The sequence below is a fragment of the Macrobrachium nipponense genome, chromosome 47, assembly GCF_015104395.2.
Source record: "Macrobrachium nipponense isolate FS-2020 chromosome 47, ASM1510439v2, whole genome shotgun sequence".
NCBI classification, from domain to species: domain Eukaryota; kingdom Metazoa; phylum Arthropoda; class Malacostraca; order Decapoda; family Palaemonidae; genus Macrobrachium; species Macrobrachium nipponense.
The window spans coordinates 32244101-32265383 of record NC_087222.1 but is presented as its reverse complement, the minus strand read 5'-3'; the positions used below and the strand labels follow the sequence as shown (position 1 = coordinate 32265383).

Here is a 21283-nt window from a genome sequence, read left to right as displayed (position 1 = left end):
GGTAGTGTTTGTAGTGCTTTTGACAGCACGTAGCCAATCTATAAGTCATATCACTTTTCCGTGATTCATATACATATATCGAGCTACAATGTCCTTTAATATCTAATTCGCTCTACCTCGGAATTAATATATTTTTGTCACATAATTTACAGCAGCAACTGCCGGTACAAGAGTCAAATGATGGAATCGGCCTTAATAAAAGAGAGGCAGGTAATGAACATCTCAAAAGGAGCATGGATTTCAGATACGATCGACAGTGTTTTCATTCAACCAACACTTAAGAAGATTAAAGGAAGATTATCAGCAGGGGTGACCTAAATTGGCTTGCCTGCGGATGGACCTCTTGGTATAAATACCACCTTTTCTGGGTCGACCTGTGTTCGCTGGTGAAAGGGTCCTTCTTGCTACTTTTCTGATATAAATAGTTTCCAAATATACCAGAGACAGTTTTAGCATTGGTATGCAGAGGTTACTACCCTCGCGCGAGCACCCTTATGGCGTCGTGTATAAAGAAAGGGCGTGTGAAAGCCACTATCCACAGGTCGTCTTCCATTTAGATTATTCCCTCATCAACCTACATATGTGGGGTGCGCTGTAACAGCGGTCTCAACCGCACTGTCTTGGACCACCCCGCCACCGCCCGATGCTAGCGCCATCTGACATCCTTCTTTTTGGACTTGTGAGCGTAAAACACTTTTTGATTTGTGCGTGTTTTATCACAAATTTGGATTATATTTCAAGATGGCTGAGGCTCCAATGGCATCTACACCTATGTTAAGTACCCCAATTTCTGTTTTCAATAAGAAAAGTTAAAGAAATTTGGTATAGACCCGTGTAATCGGTTTTAATATCAGCGCGGGGTGACGGCCATGTGCAGCCATCTGAGAGCGTACACAAAGCATGGCTGTGTTTTGATCTACCTATCTAAGTACAGATTATTACTGTGTCGCTCCTCACATATCTTTAATAAAATTTTATTTTGCTAGGATCGGAATACTATAGATCACCGTTTAAGAACTTAACCTTAAGAGATTCTAGGTTAGATAACGAGATCGCTTCTCGTATGTGGCGATGTAAACAAAGCCTAGCCGCTACCGAGTCCCGCAATTAGATCTACTTAGAATAGTCAATTTACAAAGCGAGAAAGAGAGTTCCTACACAGCCAGTATTAGTATTGTTAGGATAAAAGTACATATCCCAACTTTTGGAGATATGAGAAGGAATATATCCCTCATTTTCCATCCTCATGAGGCCTAATTAGGCCTCTCTCTCTTGCTTGCTTGAATTTTGTTTTAGTGACTATCCTATATCATTTATGTATGTGTACTTGGAAGATATAACTAACCTTTTATCTGAGAGTGGCGTGTTAGGTTCACATAGGAATTTTGGAATAAAATTCTAAATTTCTAGTGTTGAAGAGAGGCTGGAATATTCCCCCTCTTTTCAGAATGCCTTATGAAGTACTTTCATAGGCTTGTCTAATGTACATAGGCTCAATCCTTATACACGCTGGTTCACGGTCACCAAACCTGGATAGGCTCTCAGTTTCAATTATGTTTTATTCAAAGGTGGTAGATTCAAGGTAGTTATTACGTTATTATAGCCAGTTCGTTGTACCATATTGTATGACATAGGCTAGCCTATGCTCATCTATTTCGTGGCCCCGGCCGATAGCGAAAGTATCATAGTGACCCGGGGGGTAGCAAGGCTACATTACCAGTTAATGACCATCTTGTCCAGGGAAGCCAGTTGGCATCTAGATTCCCAGACATTAATACCATTTTCGAATGGATCTAATTGGTCATAGGTATCTTTCCTTGTTGGTAACTAGCCACATCATTTTTCAGACGATTGTCTCCCTATTGGTCAACGATTCTCATCAATAAGTGGACCATTAGTGATCGCGTCTATGGCCAGTCCTTAACGGGCCGCCATTTGTGAATCCACCCCTTCCCCCTCCCTCTCATCTCCCCTCCATCCTCCCTTTTAGCCCCTCCCCTCCTTCCCCGCTGCAGCTCAGGGGAGACAAGGGACAGGGCTGAAGGGTAGGTAATACGATAGTAATTACTTGACAGGAACTCCGCTACCGGAGCTCCGCCGGTGGAAAACTCCGTCAGCTTAGGGAGATTGTATTAGGGAAGTTATTTCTAATTTCTATATCTTATAAATAAGAGTTGTTGTTCATCTCTTATTCAAACTCCGGTGGTGCCTATGTCGGCTGGGAGACACCTCCCCTCGACGGGCTCCTCGGTTAATTGATATGGTACTCGTTCTCGGCTCCGTTCCTGATTACTCCGGTGGTCTAAACCCCACCAGAGATTCATTGTATTGAAGGTACATTTATTGGGAACAAATTTTATCAGCCACCTTGTCATTGTTTGTATCTCATATCAAATTGCTCCGGTGCCCACCGGACCTCCTATATGCAGGGGAAAAATAGAGCATCCTTGATCTTCTCAGATTTACATGTAGATATATGAGATACAGTACACTCTCTCCTAATAACTGTGGTGGCTAGCTCCGGCAAGCCTTTCCACAAGCATGTCATGCTAAGACAACTTGCATGCCCCATTAGATTTAAGTTTAGATAAGTATCTCCCCTAAGGAGAATGTGTACTTATTGAAAATATTATATTACAGAAAGCCCGCTGCGCCTTCCAAGGGTGTCCAGCTTACTTCAGCGATCCGGTGGGCCATGATGTCTGCCGGTCACATGCCCATTGTGCCATTTCCTTCGCGATTGAAGAAGGCCAGACCCCTTACATGGTCTGGTTTCCAGAGTCCTGCTCCCTTTGCTTTGAGCTGGTTTCAGTGTTGTTGAATGAAGAGGTAAGCTTTAAAGCCACATTTACATGTGCATGGTTTCTAAATAAGTTTATATTGTCACAGACCTACTCTAGGATCTAGCCAATAAAACTCAAAAATATCACCCCATTCCAGGCGGACGAGGAGAGCCTGAAGACGGCCAAGGTGAGTCTGAGGCAGTGGGTTTCCGGGTTCGGCCGGAACGCTCCACAAGGTTGCCCATACGTGCTGGATGGCAACCTGGCATCCCGTCTGTTCCCTGGTTCTCCGTCGGCAGCGGTAGAGAAGGAGGTGGCTGCCCCCATTATGGAAGCCATCCGAGCTGCGATGGCTCCGCCCCCAGAGGAGCAGCAGTTAACAGGAGATGTGGCAGCACTGGACATCCATCTGGAACCAATGGATGAGCAGGTAAGTGGCGAAGAGGTTACGGCAGACTCCTTTATTTCTCCTACCCCTTCCTCTTCTTCTTCTTCCTTGGGCTTTGATAAGTCTGTTCTTTCACCTTGGGAAGGATCTAGGTCAGTCCGACCCAAGGTTAAGCCCTTAAAGGCATCGAAGCCATCATCTAGGACTTCGAAATCAACTCCGTCGGCAGCGACAGCATTGTCACCGGCCTCTAGGCCCTTGACTCCGTCAGATTCGTCGCTTGCTGCCAAGGTTCCTCCTCCTACCAAAGGACAGAGGAGTAAGTCCGCTAAAACTAAGGTGACGGAGCTTGATCATCAAACTGACCTTCTGGCGGACAAGCTTTTGTCCAAAGTCAGAGACGTGGTGGACGAGAGGCTGGATCAGAGAATGTATTCTCTAACCCCGGCCTCCGCTCGGGACACTCAGACTGTGTCAGAGATCGTGGCGGAGCAGCTCAGGCCAATCAAAGACATGATTGCAGGACTGCTCCACTCCGGAACTCCAGCGGGGGGCGCACCTCACATATGTAGTTAATGAGGGAATAATCTAAATGGAAGACGACCTGTGGATAGTGGCTTTCACACGCCCTTTTTTTTATACACGACGCCCTAAGGGTGCTCGCTTGAGGGTAGTAACCTCTGCATACCAATGCTAAAACTTTCTCTGGTATATTTGGAAACTATTTATATCAGAAAAGTAGCAAGAAGGACCCTTTCACCGGGCGACACACGTCTCTCCCCAGAAATAGATTTTTCCTTCGTCAAAATCCCTTTTCTGTAAACTTTTCTCATTCATCTACCTGAAGAGGGAGACAGCAGTCTCTGAAATATATAGTACTTTTCTCTCTATATTTAGGTGTTTTTATGGGCTCCTTTTATTAGATATATATAATATATATTATATATATATTATAGTATATATATATAATTATATATATTATATAATACTATATATATATATTTATATTATATATATATATATTATACTTTTAGGGCCATAGTTTTTCTCTAATACAATTTTGTTAAAGAAGCAATTGCCTTTAGTGGCATCAAATAAGTTATTGCAGGTAATCTTCCTACCGCGAAGTTTTTTCCGATTCTCGTTCGTCAATTTCTGGTGAAATATACGCAGACTTCCTTCTCCATTTATTGAATTTTGTATAAACGGTCGTCTTAAAAACTGTCCTTCTTGTTGTTTTACCAGGACATCAAGAAATGGCAAAGTCTTCTGCTGGCTGTGCTTCTGTGGTGAAGTTGAGCACTGAGTTTCTTTTCAGAGCATCTGCTAGTTTTTTGGTATCTTCAGGCTCTTTTATTGTGACGAATATATCGTCGATGTACCGCCCATAAATCCTAGGGTTTTAGATGTTCTCTAAAGGTCCTTTCTTCGACGGTGGCCATGTACATATTTGCAAAGAGGACCCCTAGTGGGGATCCCATGGCGACTCCGTCTACTTGTCGAAATAATTCCCCCTGATGAGAGAGGAAAGGGGCTTCTGTAGTGCTAGCTTTCAGCATCTCTCGGAGGACATCTTCGGAAATGGGCAGCGGGTTCTTTTCGGACCTGTATACACGATCAAGGATGATGTCGATCGTTTCTTCGACGGGAACGTTTGTAACAAACTCTCAACGTCGAGTGACGGCAATGTATAATATATATATATATATATATATATATATATATATATATAATATATATATCATATCTATCATGTATTTCTATCTTGTGCTTCTGCCTCATCAATTCCCTTCTCATGTAAGTCTCCTCTCACACAGTCCTTCCATCTCTTTCTTGGTCTCCCTCTTCTTCTTCTTCCTTGCACCTCCACCCCCATAGTATGTCTCCCAGCGTGGTCCTCATCTCTCCTCAACAGGTGTCCATACCATCTCAGCCTCCCCTCCTGTACTTTCTTTGATACTTCCACCACCTTAGTCGACCCCCTTATGTAGTCATTTCTGATCCTATCCTCTCTTGTCACCCCAGACATCCACCTAAGCATTCTCATTTCTGCCACATCCATCTTCTTCTGCTCTGCTTTTCTCATGCTTGCTGTTTCCGTACCATACAGCATTGCTGTTCTTACCACCGTCTTGTGAAATTTTCCTTTTAACCTAAGCGACACTCTTTTGTCACAAAGAACTCCAGAGGCCGCTCTCCAGTTGTTCCAGCCTGCCTGTACCCGATGTTTTACTTCCTCTTCCATACTTCCTCCAGCGTTAACAAAAACTCCCAAATACTTAAACTTATCAACTCTCCTTATTTGCTCTCCACCAAGCTGAATACTTTCTCTATCATCCCCTCAGTGGTGGTACGCATATATTCTGTCTTAGATCTACTTATTCTCATTCCTCTGTCCTCCAGTACTTGTCTCCATCTTTCCAATTTCACTTCCAGATCTTCCTTGCTCTCTGCACACAGAACAATATCATCCGCATACAATATGTTCCATGGTACTGTCTCCCTTACTTCCTCTATTATAACATCCATCACTATGTTAAAGATAAATGGGCTCAGAGCCGACCCCTGGTGTAATCCTACTCTCACCTCAAAACCTTCTGTCTCCCCAACACGGCTCCTCACTCTGGTAAATACATTCCGGTACATCTCTTGTATCAATCGCACATACTTCTCTGGCACCATCTTCTCCCTCAGACTCCTCCATACCTCTTGTCTCGGGACTCGGTCATAAGCCTTTTCAAGGTCAATGAATACCATAATAGGTCCCTTTTGTCTTTCCCCGAATTTCTCCATTATTTGCCTCAGACAAAATATACCATCTGTTGTTCCCCTTCCCTTCATAAATCCCATCTGCTCTTTACCTATTTGTACTTCTTCTCTCAGTCTTGCATCTATCATCCTTTCCAGTATCTTCAAAGTGTGGGACATCAATTTAATGCCCCTATAATTACCACACTCTTGGACATCGCCTTTCCCTTTAAAAATTGGGATCAATATACTCCCACGCCACTCATTTGGTATCTTTTCCTGTTCAAGGATCTTTATCATAAGATCGTACAGTATATCCACTCCTTCATCTCCTAATGCTTTCCATGCCTCCACCGGAATCATGTCTGGTCCGGTTGCCTTCCCATTCCTCATCTTCTTCAGTGCATTTAGTACCTCTTGCCTAGAAAACCTCATTACCATGCCAATGTTCACTTGCCCATCCTCTCTTATTAGTCTATTATTTTCTTCATTTAACAACTGTTCGAAATATTCTTTCCATCTCTTCACAATGTCTTCCTCCTTTATAAGTACTACACCATCTTGATCCTTTATTTGTTTGATATGTGTTATATCTTTGGTGCTCTTATTTCTAGCCTTTGATAGGTTGATCATCATCTTTAATCCTTCCTTTGTCCCCAGCTCATTATACACATCATCATTCGACTTTGCTTTAGCTTGGGGTACCACCTTTTTCACCACCTTGTTTTTCTCTCTGTACCTATCTCTGTCTTCCACTGACTGTGACTCTTCCCATCTTTTCTTTGCCTCCTTCTTATCTTTTACTACTTTCTCAATGTCTTCATCCCACCACCAACTCTCCTTTTCTTCCCATATGATACCAGATGTCTCTCCTAGCAGCTCCTTTCCATGCCTTCTTATTACTGCTGCATTTCGTGCCCACCATTCTTGAACATCTTCAATCCCTATATCAATATCCTCCAAAACCCTCTTCTTAAACTCTCTCTTCTTATCCCCTTCCTTCTCTAATTTGTACCATTTAATTTTCCTTATCCCTTTAGCTTTGGTTTTTCTTTCCCTTTTCAACTTCAAATCCATACATAGCAGTCTGTGTTGGGGGGCTACATGGTCGCCTGGAATAACTTTGCAGTTCTTGACCTCCACCAGATTTATCCTTTTATACAAGAAGTAGTCTATCTGGGAGAATCTTCCCCCACTCCTATATGTTATTAGGTGTTCCCTTTTCTTCTTAAAGAATGTGTTTACTATTACCATGTCGAATGACACAGCAAAGTCCACTACACTCTCTCCTTCTGGGTTTCTCTCCCCAATTCCATGGCCCCCATGCACCCGCCCAATCGCCTCATTTTCACTTCCGACATGGCCATTCAAATCTGCCCCAACTATCACCCTCTCATGCTCTTCCAGTTCTTGCATTATTCCATCCATGTCTCTCCAGAAATTTCCCTTCTCTTCTGTGCAACCAACTTGTGGTGCATATGCGCTTATAATATTCATAATCTCTCCTTTATAACATATCTTCAATCTGATGATACGGTCATTCTTTCTATGCACTTCTATTACCGAGTTCTTTGGTTCACTAGACAGTACTATGCCAAATCCATTTCTACCTTGTTTATTTGCTCCACCATAATATAGCTTATATATATATATATATACAGGCGGCCCGCGGTTAACGGCGCAATCACTCAACGGCGAATCGGTTTTACGGCGGTCGTCAAAAATATTCATTAAAAAAATAAGGCATTTTAAAGGTATCTTTACGGCACAAATTTCAGTTAACAGTGCCGCTAGCGCCGTTGTCTAACGAGTTCATACATTTATAGAAATGCCGTTCAGACCATAAAGGTTATGCAAATTATATTAACAAATTTTATGGAGAGTTTTTACGTAGGTATTAGGGTAAAATATATGCCTCTGATGCTGTTCTATGCCGAAAATATCGAGTTACATAAGTGCAAATGTAGCTATGGATGTGTCGATTTATAAATGTTCATGCTTTTGTTTAAAATGTGTATGAAAATGTATTATGTGAAAGGCATTTTTATTTCTGTACAGAAATATGATACAAAGGCAGCTTTTGAAACTGCCCTTCACGTTATCAAATACGATGTTTTTTCATGTTCTTTCTTGTAAGCCGCCGCCTACCGCTCTTCCGAGAATATCGATTTAAAAAAAAGTGCAAATTAGCGATCGATGTGTCGATTTTATAAATGTTTATGCTTTTATTGGTTTAAAAAAATGTGTTTTTATTGAAAATGTATTACGAATAGGGTATTTTTATTTCTGTGCAGAAATATGATAAAAAGGCAGCTTTTGAAACTCCCCTTCAAGTTATCGACTACGATGTTTTTTTCAAGTTCGTTCTTGTATGCCGCCGTCTGCCGCTCTTCCGAAAATATCGAGTTAAAAAGAGTGCAAATTAGCGATCGATGTGTTTTTTTCGATTTTTCTTTTTTCAAATGTTTATGCTTTTATGTTTAAAATGTGTATGAAAATGTATTACAAATAGGGTATTTTTATTTCTGTGCAGAAATATGATAAAAAGGCAGCTTTTGAAACTCCCCTTCAAGTTATCGACTACAGTGTTTTTTTCAAGTTCGTTCTTGTATGCCGCCGTCTGCTGCTCTTCCAAAAATATCGAGATAAAAAGAGTGCAAATTTAGCGATCGATGTGTCGATTTTTCAAATGTTTATGTTTTATGTTTAAAATGTATGAAAAATATATTACGTAAAGGTATTTTCATTTTTGTACAGAAATAAGATACAAATTAAGGCAGCCTTTGTAACTGCACTCCACGTTGTCAGGGGATGGTTTTTCATGTTCATTCCTGTCCACCAGTTCCAAAAAATGCATTGTGTTATTTTATTAATTATGCATCTTTTCCATAAATCCTTTAAAAAGTTATACATTATTTTGCTGTATCCAAGAATATTGTATGTATTCTCATATTATTGTATTTTAAAATACTACGGCAAACTTAAGCCCGTATTCCGCGGAGCGGCCAATGTTGTGGTTTGAAATCAGCTGATGAATACAAGTTTGTTTCACCATAACGCAATTCTGAGCGAATGCTCTTGCTTCCAGTTAGCATAAACGAATATCTATATACTTCACTTATATGAGACAAAGTTATTTTTCCTTATACAGCGTGTTTTTAGGTGGAAATATTTATTGAATATGTCTCGTTGTGAATGTGAACTACTATTTTTTTCGTTAACAGATTACGTTGGCGGCATGTTTATTGCGTAAAAAATTACGTGATTCCGTTCGCAATAATCCTTTATATCATAACGAACTTTACGTTATTTATCTTATAACGGCGTGAAACCAACAGTAAAATGTGTTCTTTCAAGCACAGTAGTTTTGATTAAAATGATTTTATCCCAATTTTATCTACAGTTGTGTGTGATGGCAGACGTTTACTGCAGTTTTATCCTTGTTGCCGATGTACGATAATAGTCATTAGCAGCTTGAACAGTTTTCTCAGCTTAAGTTATAACTAGGTTTAAATTTAACGGTATATTTCCCGATTGATCTTTAATCTATATTGATCTCTGATCTATAGCGAATAAAGTTATTACATTAAGATATCTCAGTTCTATTCTATACATAACGCCATTTATAACAAATACGGTAATGTTGCACTGTAGTATGATGATCGAAATACAAGCCAAACAGATGTTATCCAGTTCGGTTGTACTTAGAAAAAAAAAACAAAAAAAAAAAAAAAGTCGTTTCTCGTCGGTTGTTCATGTCTGTACGTTCACGCAACGAGTATAACGTTAAAACCATACTTTCATCATTCTCTTTTGCTGTTATTGAACTTATGTAACTAGAAGATGGAAAAAGTTAGGCCATTGTAATTTGATCTCTCATAAAATCGGACTATCGTAAGACTAATGATCGTAACCTGAACACTACAGCTACCTGTACACTGTATAAACTTTATTATATCTTTACATACTCTAGACACCCACATGTACTGTACAGTAAATTCTATAGTACTATACTGCATAAATATAATTTTACTTATTGCGCCGTTGTGGGATTACGGCGCCTTTGACTGGTCTAGAGTTTCGAAAGAAGGTGTGCGGCGGCCGTAGGCTATAAAATCGCTCAGCGTCGGGAAAAATCGCTTGCGTCGGTGGCCAGGAACGGAACCCCTGCCGCTAACCGAGGGGGCCCGCCTGATATTAATTAAGATTGAATAATTAATATTTGATATATATAGAAGTTAATATAATATTTATGATATAATATATATATATAATTTGATGTATATTTAATTATATTAATAATGTTTTTTTTTATATTAGTTATATTATTACTATTTATTATATATATATATAAATATAAATAATATATATTATATATATATTATATTACATATATATATATTACTAAATAAATTATATAAGAATAATATATAATTTATAATATAAATATATTATTTATATTATAATATATGTATATATATAATATATTTTTATATTATAATAATATATATAATTTTATTAAATTATTATATTAACTAATACTAATATATATTTTAAAATATATAATATATATATATAATTAATAATATATATAATTATACTTACTATTAATATAATAATATTAATATATATAATATAATTAATATAATAAATATTATAATATATAATAATATTATATATATCTATAAATAATATATAATGTTATAATGTTATGTTATTATTAAGTATGTATTATGTAATGGTATAATTATATGTTGATAATTGTTATTGTAAATATGGTTTACTGTAATTTATGTTAATGTATGGTATATATATATTATATATTATATAATTATATAAATATATAAGATTTATATTTATATATATATATATATAATATATAACTTAATGTTATACTATAAATCTTATTCATTCAATTATAAAATGGTAATTACTATTTAATTATCTAATAATTAGATAATGTATATATGGGAATTATATTAATGTATTATAAGTATACTATGGATATATTATATGTGGTCTATTATTATTATATCAATATAATTATATTATTATAAATAAATTATTCGTAATTAATGATATAGATTAATATAATACGATCATATATATATAATAATTTAGTGATTATATATATAGATTATTGGGGGAAAACCCCTTGATTTATTTCTCGGTCATTTTTGTGGGTTTGGTTCAATATGAAGGAAAAACACAGGGAGGAGAGATTAAGGTTTACGTGCATGGCAATTGGTTAAGGGACATAGCAAAAAAATGAATAATCGATGAAACGTTTAACACAGGTGTATTCTTCTTAGCTAAACAGGTGGCCTGTAACTGTAATTATTACGTTAACTACGTTAGTGCACAAACGGACGGCAGGTTAGACTTATTGACACTCGTGGTGATGCACGTCTTTGTGTGGCGGCCGACGGGAACGGGACTGCGGGGGCACTGGGCACTCTCGACCCAGTTTGTCTGTTCTCTATGGGACCCGCTAACGCACTGATTTGACCGGTCGTCTGGCCTGTTTCAAAATACCCCTTTCAGATGGCATCGTTATGCAAGAAGCTGATTGGTTATTCTGGCTCCTTAGACACAAGGGCCAATCACGAGGGAATATAGAGATACATGGTACTCTTTTGAACTGCTAAGCCATGCTAACTTGTAACGTCTTTGGCGGCTGACTTGTTTTGTTACACATACACACAGTATCACTAATAACGGTTTCACAGGACTTCAGAATATCACGAAGAGGTCATATTCAAAACTGTATTGAATCAGCTCATCACTCCCTCCCCAGTTCTTGCGTCCCGCAAGACATACACTGATCTTATGATTTGCGCATTGTTGTTCTTCTTTGAGTCCACCACCCTGCCTTTGGAGTGCCGTACCATCCAGTTTTGTGCAAATTTAAAAACTATTAGGGTAGGGCCATTTGGCGTGTTACAAACACAAGTTACAACAAATGAATCTCACGCCTCACAATGTGTCATACAGAAAAACAAATTTAGGTTCACATTCAATAACATCAATGTAAAAACGGATAGTCACAGCTCCAGCTCAAAAAAGTTAAATTCATAAAAATTCACATTACATGAGTAAAAAATGAAACGTTACTCATACGATATTTGGTAAATGTATAAGAAAACTTACTGAGTTTCCTTTTGCAATACAACAAAAACAAGAAAAAAAAAAAAAAAAATTCCAAGATTACACACAAAAATAACTTCTTTTTTCAAAATAATCTCACATTTTAACATCATCGATGGAAAATCACAAATTTCTGACAAAGCATAAACAGCAGCAACGATATGGAATTTTGGACACAGTATAACTGGCATCAATAGAAATCAACAAAAATTAGATACATTGCAGTAAGATGTTTAATATGACTTGAAACGCAATCAAATTAATAATGCAATAAAAAATAATCAAGTTATAAACACATAGACTCACTCATCCATATGCTTGGAACTGTAAAAAACAAAAAAAATGTTTAGAAAAAAAATTAGACATAAATTTCTCAACAATAACTGACATGAAACAAAAGTGCATAAGCATGTTTTTATGATATTCTCTGTTCACTTTGTGACGGACACATTTACTCATGACTCGCGCTGGTATGCTACTAAGGCGCCTACACACACCTACAAATTATGTGGATGGTTTGCTTTATCGAAGAGGGAGGAACGGTGGCACAACAAGTTACTTTTTTTTTTTTTTTTTTTTTTTTTTTTTTTCATTTCAGAAAAACTGTGACTTGTCAGTCAACTTCCATACACACTTGCAAACCCACACACACTCATCACATGCACACTTCCATGGCACTCACTCACTCACCACGTTCATACAACAGCTGACTCACTTGCCTCTGTTTTCTGTGCAACTCACCCATAGGTGTAACTGAAACTTTTAAATGTATGCGTCGCAGTTCCTCTCTCTCTCTCTGGCTCGTGCCTTACAGTACTCTTGGGAAGAGCATCTGCTACTCTTTTTGCTCTTAACAGTTGCTCGATCCTACGATTTGTTGAGAAATTAACATTCTTAAGGCATATCTATATCAGGGATAAAAACACAATTTGTTCTCACTTCATCATCAAATTTAAAAATTACTTCTCTTTCCCAATGAAAATCAGACTATTTCAACAAACATATCAGTCTCGTTACTTTACTCAAACAAACTCTAATGAATTTATGTTAATAATTTCTTCAACAAATATATGTCTTTAAATCTTAATCACAGTTCTTCAATGGGGACAAATGGAATGCATTGTCGTTCGTGATACTTTAAATGTGATCAGAACACGGCCTAAGAGAACCATCCTTTTTTCTCTTATTTTTTTTTTTATACACAATTTTTTTTTTTTAAATTTTACTTTCTAAATTCCCTATCTGCATTTCCCTAACACAACATGCTATTGATTACGCTACTAAAGGCTACACAACTCGTTCATTGTGCAGTCGAACTAATACTAATATTACTATCAGTGACAATTTTTAGCAATCACGACGGCTTCTAGGCGGGGCGGGGTCTCCCACCTCCGGGGGTGTGAAGGGTATCCTCTCATCACATCCCCATAGTGTCCCAAGACACTATCCTGTAACTGTTCCTCTCTGCCATACGGTTGAGATGTTCCCGTTTTCTATGCAATTTGCTCACAGGTCACCAGCTTGAACTATTAGTGCCAGCAGCGGTGCCGGCGATCCGCTACTGATGCTATTAGTTTGCTTGTATCTTCTTCACATCGAGCCTGGATTCTCTCACTGGTTTGCTGGCTGTCATCTGACGTCTATCAGCTATTCCTTATTCTAACATCGCTTGATCCTATCCATACCTTAGGCAGGTATCGTGACTTCCTTCACAGGTCGAGGTTGGTAAGGGAACTTCTGCACTATTCACCTTTTTAATACCATCCCTCTACTCTTTGATAGGTCGCGATCAGAAGTAGGAGTGGACTTCCCCCTTCCCACGGAGTCACGAGGGAGAGGCTCTGGTCGACCTCTCTCTGTAACAGCATTCTTGACTCGTGGGCGGATAGGTTGTCTTCTACTTCTCAGAGGTTGAGGATTGGTATCCCTTCCCTCACAACAAGACAACAAGGCGTCCCTTGTTCCCGGGCACTGCAGAACAGACCCGCACAGCACTAAGGGTAACCTGGGTTACCTTCCCGGCATTACCTCCATGCCGCCTCCTGCTGTCTCCTTCCGTTCTTCCCGATGAGGCTGGACTGCTCTCCATCTCTCTGTTCAAAACATGTTTGTTACTCCTCTACTTGGTCTGCTACACGAGTCGGTTACTCGGGGGGTCACGAAGGGTCACGAAGGGTGTTCGGGTGCCACCACCGTCGTTTGAATTTGGCGCTGCAACCGTCGATTTTCAATTCTCCCACACTACTCTTTGTCTGTTCGCATTTTTGCGATCGCACTCTGTCTGTCTAGTTAGCATTGCGTTTTGTTTTGTTTTTAAATCGTAGGGTGTGTGATTGTACACTGTCTTTCTGGTTAGCACTGTGCATTTGGAAATCATATGGTGTGATTGTACACTGTCTTTCTGGTTAGCACTGTGCATTTTGAAATCATATGGTGTGATTGTACACTGTCTTTCTGGTTGGCTCTATGCATTTCGAAATCGTAGGGCCACTCGATTTATTATTCCCGTTTTTAGCATGGTTCGCATTTTTCTGCCGAATCCTTTAGCCATAACTGTTTTTATACAGTTCGTTCGTTTCACCATTTCACTCGTCATCACCGTCCATTGAACTTTCTCTCCTTTCCATGATCATTTCACTTCGTATCACTGTTTACCGCCAAAAATGATGTAGCACTAACGTTTGTTTGACACCTCATAAGACCTTATATGATCCCACAAGACTCGCTAGACCCCACAGGACCTTACGGGACCTCATGCGATTATTCGCAAGACCCCACAACTGACACCAAAATTATATGACCTGATCTCGGTCATTTGTGGGTTCGGGATATGAAGGAAAACACAGGAGAGAGATAAGTTTACGTGCATGTAATGTAGGACATGCAAAAATGATAATTGATGAAACGTTTAACACAGGTGTATTCTTCTTAGCTACACAGGTGGCCTTTAACTGTAATTATTACGTTAACTATGTTAGTGCACAAACGGACGGCAGGTTAGACTTATTGACACTCGTGGTGACGCACGTCTTTGTGTGGCGGCCGACGGGAACGGGACTGCGGGGGCACTGGGCACTCTCGACCCAGTTTGTCTGTTCTCTATGGGACCCGCTAACGCACTGATTTGACCTGTCGTCCGGCCTGTTTCAAATACCCCCTTTCAGATGGCATTGTTATGCAAGAAGCTGATTGGTTATTCTGGCTCCTTAGACACAAGGGCCAATCACGAGGGAATATAGAGATACATGGTACTCTTTTGAACTGCTAAGCCACGCTAACTTGTAACGTCTTTGGCTATATGTATATGTATATGTATAATATAAATATATAATATGTAATATGATCTAATTTAATATATTATAATATATACTATATATATAATATATATATATATATATATATATAATATATATTATATATGATATATATATATATATATATATATATATATATATATATATATATATATATATATATATATATATATATATATATATATATATGTATGTATAGATTTATATATATATATATATATATATATATATATATATATATATATATATATATATATATATATATATATATGTATATATATATATATATATATATATATATAATATATATATATATATATATATATTGTATATAAAGGATTCCAGGAGAAGATATCAAACAGCATTCAGCAGGGTCCAACAAGCACATCAAAAAGGGCCATATTTATTAACAAGAGATGTTTCACACATTATCTATGTGCATCTTCAATCTGTAAGAACAACATAAAATACGTTAAAGTTAAAAAAACATAATTTTCTATATAAAAAAGATTAAGTTAAGAAAAAAAAGTATTGACAAAAATTAAAATTAATACAAATTAAAAGTTATATAGTAAAAAAGGAACCAGTTCTCACCAAACCATCCAAAGGAGAAGGAGAAGAATGAATGACCAAAACTTGACACCAACCTACGACTTCAGTTATGCAAGATAAAGAGGAGAAGCGGAAACGTTAGAATTCAAAGAAGGAACAAGCCGTTTGATGTATAAGGACTCAAGGGTAGTTAGGTAATTGCTATGGCTTGTTCCACCAATAATAGAGAAGTGCTTTTTATTTATTTCAATTTTGCATATGGAGGCATGATTCTTTATATTAGAAAATTCTGGTTTGCTTAATTTTTGACCCGTTCTAAAGCTGTATCCCACATGGCTACAGTATCTCATCTGCAGTAACCTACAGCTTGATCCAACATAAATACCGGGACATCCCGGGCACTTGAATTTATAAACAATGTTGGATCTCTTGAAGGTCTGCAGTTTGTCTTTATAGCCGAAGAATACGCCATTCTTGAGTGGATTGATTGGAATTAAATGCATTTTAAGGCAGCCTAATTCATTTTCGATTATTTGTTTAAGTTTTGCAGAAAATTTGTCGTCAGAGATAAATGGGATAGTGGCATATACATTTTTCTTTAAGACATTATAGGAGGGCATCGGATTGGAGAAATCTTGTGACAGCAGTCTGTTAATGACTTTATATACCAGTTTTTCAGGATAGGAGTTCTGTAAGAAAAATTTAACTAAAAATAATATCTCATTGTGAAAGAGAGACCAACTCGAAGAGTAATGTAAAGCCCTGTAAACCAAAGTGTAAATAGAATTCAGTTTAAAGTTATTGAAGCATGAACTGTAGAAATTATTAGCAAGCCCAGTGTATGATTTTTTCCTGTACACAGATGTAGTGAATTCACCATTGTCTCTGCTAACATTGAAGTCGTAGGTTGGTGTCAAGTTTTGGTCATTCGTTCTTCTCCTTCTCCTTTGGATGGTTTGGTGAGAACTGGTTCCTTTTTTACTATATACCTTTTAATTTGTATTAATTTTGATTTTTGTAAATACTTTTTTTTTCTTAACTTAATCTTTTTTATATAGAAAATTATTTTTTTTAAACTTTAACATATTTTATGTTGTTCTTACAGATTGAAGATGCACATAGATAATGTGCGAAATGTCTCTTGTTAATAAATATGGCCCTTTTTGATGTGTTTGTTGGACCCTGCTGAATGCCTGTGTTATATTTATATTATTATAATATAATATATATAATATATATATATATATTATTATAATATATTATTATATATATATATAATATATATATATATATATATATCTATATATATTTATATATATGTATATATATGTATATTATATTGTATATTATATGATATTTTATATATGTATATATGTAATATCTAATATATGTTATAGATATTATATAGAACGTATATATAGGTATATTATTATTTTATATAATATATATAATGTAATATATGTAATATATGGATCCTATTATATATATATGTTTATAATATAGGGTATGTAGATAGTATAATATGTATATATCTATGTTATATATTATTATGTATATATAGATATTTTAGATATATATTATATATATGTTTATATACATATTATATTGTATTATATATATGTATATATATAGGATATTATATTATATTGTAAATATATATAGTATAATATAATATTATATACATATAGTATATATATGTGATATAATATATATTATCTATATATATATAATATATTAATGTATATATATATTATATATATTATATCTCTATATAATATACTACTTATAATTAATATAATATATATATTTTATAGATATATATATAATAATTGTATATTATATGTATATATATATATATATATATTATTTTATAATATAATTATATATATATTATATATATATCATATATATATTATATATATATGTATATCTATATATCTATTATGTCTATATATGTATATCTATGTATATATATCTATATCTATGTATATATATATGTATCTATATATATGTATATATATATTGTAGTATATACATGTATATATATATGTATATAATTGTTATGTATATATATATAATGTATATATATATGTGAAAATGTACTAACAAATTAACAATAGCTAGCTCTTCCTTGTCTATTATTGCATATTTACTTTCAGAGGGCTTCAATTACTTGAATAAAAAGTGTGATGGCTTGGTATCCACCACAATACTCACACTTACCAAAACACTATTATGTATTCACAAAAAACAATACTTAGTCCACAGAAGGTGGAAAAATATTCATAACAAAAGTGTACAAACTCAATTTAAGGGGTCAAAGAAAATACTCTAATAAAACCCTTAATTTTAATACACAGATTACAGACAGAAATGACACCTGAACCTCATAAATACAATAAATAATTAACAACACTCACACTTAATACCTAACACAGAAAACAACTACATGCTTAAATGGATAGGTCATCAACACATGTATACCAAAGGGTAGAGGGTCCAGAAAGGAGGAGACCAACGAAAAGAAAGAATATCCTGCCAAATTACACACTAAACACTGACGGCTCCTCAAAAATAATTTATGTAATCTGTTCTTCACGTCTGGAGAATCACTCAAGGTGGTTGGGAAAAGGAATGGTTCCCAAAAGCTGTGGCAGAGTACAGAGTGCCACTAAGTCTTGCAAAGACTGCAGCTGTGCTAATGTAGCCGTGATCACTTTACTCCAAATGCAGGGGCAATACCTTCATACCTGATGACAGAGAGGTCCCCTAGATAGCTTAACTAAGCCAAGGGTTGCTGAAAGGAGCTGAAGAAAATATAATCCTGGAAGAGGGAGAATTTCACTCGTCCCGACTCTCCAAAATCCACAAGATTCCAGGATGCTTCAGCTACAGCAACAGTAATATCTTTCAGTGGCAGCAACAGCAGTACCTTCTCAAATAAGGCTCAGAGAACGACTGACTAAAACCCCTCACAGAGTCTCACACAACCCTTAGTATAACGAGGGCTTCTCCACAAACAAGCATCATGAAAAAAAGAAGTCGTTAGTCAAACCACCAACATAAACAAGTAAACCACCGATGAGGAGAAAACAAACTAATTATAGTATAAATTTCACTGACACTAAAAGGATAATAGTAAGAAATAAAGACAATAAGGTTACAAAGGCATTTGGGAAAAGCTGTTTATCATATTGTTGAAGTAGTACCCTCCTACCCCCTGGTCTGAGGCATCAGTTGCAATAAAGAATTCCTTACTGAAATCAGGAAATTTTAAGATAGGGGAGGTGCTCAATTTCTCTTTTAATGTATCAAACGCCATTTGATGCCTTTCTTCCCATATGAAATCTGCACCTTTCTTAGTAAGGTCAGTTAAAGAAGCTGCAATTAGTGAGTAGTTATGCACGATCCGGCGGTAATGCCCGGATATGCCCAAAAACTGTTGTACGCCCTTAACGTTAGTGGGTACAGGGAAGTTGCTGATGGCTGAAACTTTATCCTGGACTACTTCAAGACCTTGACAGGGTACCGTAAAACCTAAATAGACTAGTTCCTATTTAAAGAACTCACATTTGGAAATTTTTACTCCTAAATTATGCTGTCTTAACCTCTAAAGAACTAACTCAAGTTTACGCAAGTGCTCTTCTATGGTATTAGAAAAAATTACAAGATTGTCCATATAGGTATGGAGGGTTACACCTAGCAGGTCACCAAACTCTATATTAATCATTCTCGTGAAGGTGACAAGGGCGCGGTGTAAACCAAAAGGCATATGTAAAAATTCATAATGTCCCCTTGTCGTGCTAAAAGCGGTGTAAGGTGTGCTTTCTTTATCTAAGGGTATCTGGTGAAAGCCTTTAAGTAAGTCCAATGAAGTGAAATATTTATTCTGACCTAACAGGGATAAGATGACATCGGTACATGGCACTGGGAAACGATTGGGAATCGTTTCCTCATTTAGGCGACGAAAGTCTACACAAATTCGCCAAGTCCAATCCTTTTTTGGCACAACAATTAAAGGAAAATTATAAGGGTGATTGGATTTTTTTGTAACTCCCTTGTCTAACATTTTATCTACTTCTTCATTGATTTTGTTCTGAAATTTCATAGGAAGGCAATACGAGGGTACGTAGATAACCTTATTTTCATCACCTTATTTTCATCCCTTAACCTGATATGATATTCAGTTACATCTGTTTTTCCTAGAGATCCCTCGCTAGTGGAAAAGACATCGTGATATTTGGATAGAAGCTCGAAAAATTTCTGTCTGATCCCTTTATTTTATTTCTGATTGACTGTAAAAGAGACTCGTCTACAGTGAGTTGCACCGGGTTAATTTTAGCGACGGTAAGAATTCGATACTTATGTGCTTCGTCTATGGCGTGTTGGTTCTCTTTGATTATTAAATCGGTATTCAGGTGGTTACAGACTTCAGTATTGACCTGGTGATGGGACTCAATAATGTACAAAGCTTGTGTTACGGAAATTCCATTAATTTTCAGAGTACGGAAGGATTAAAATTTCTGACCCTGGCAAAATTTTCCTAATGCATATTGAGAGATACGATGGGGTATTAGGTTCGAGCGACTGCGTGTAGGTTGCCACAGTGGGTTTCTGAGAATTGTTTTGGGTGGCTTGAATGATATCTTTGCTCACGAGGCAGTATCTGTCTCCCTTTGGTCCAAAACGGATTTTAATGTGTGCAAAGACCTGTAGAATTTTCCCTTGATAAACATGCCATTCTTTGCAGGAGTTAGAACAACGTTTTGAATGCACATGGATGGATATCCTACAATTACAACTGGATACATATTAATGTGTTGGACTATGACAAAAGTATCTGTGAGCATACGCTTTCCCACACAATACTGCAACTTGAGCCATACCCACTACGCTTAATTCATTATTTCCGTTGCCCGATAAGGGAATTTAGAAAACAGCAGGTGGTGAGTACGTCGGTCCATTATGTTACGTGGACTAACGGAGTCGAAAAATAACGTAAAAGGTGATGTTCTAAATTGACTGCCTGCAAGGATTCTGTGAAAATCTACGGGATCTTGCCCTGACTTCTTGGGTACGGTCGTGTTATTCACAGGAAAATTCTGGGTTACACACGTCTTCAAGGTGATTAAATTTATTATTTAGTTTAAAAAATGATGATATGGACAACCCAACACCATTCTCCTCCCTGATGGAGTCATTTACATGGTGCATGTTTTGCCTTGGACACTCGGAAAATTTGCCATATTTTGGGCAGAAGGATTAGGAACTGATTTTTTCTTATTGTGGTTGGGGTATTTCTTCTTATTATCACTACCGACGTTCTGTGTATTTTTAACGTTACCCTTTGA

General features: G+C 36.7%; 2 protein-coding genes across 2 annotated transcripts in view; both read left to right on the top strand.

Moving 5' to 3' along the window:
• Positions 1-21283, top strand: part of LOC135204844 (zinc finger protein OZF-like) — a 167721-nt gene that overhangs the window by 90990 nt on the left and 55448 nt on the right. The window lies entirely within an intron of this gene.
• Positions 1-21283, top strand: part of LOC135204845 (gastrula zinc finger protein XlCGF8.2DB-like) — a 105270-nt gene that overhangs the window by 70005 nt on the left and 13982 nt on the right. The gene's annotated exons all lie outside the window — the stretch shown is intronic.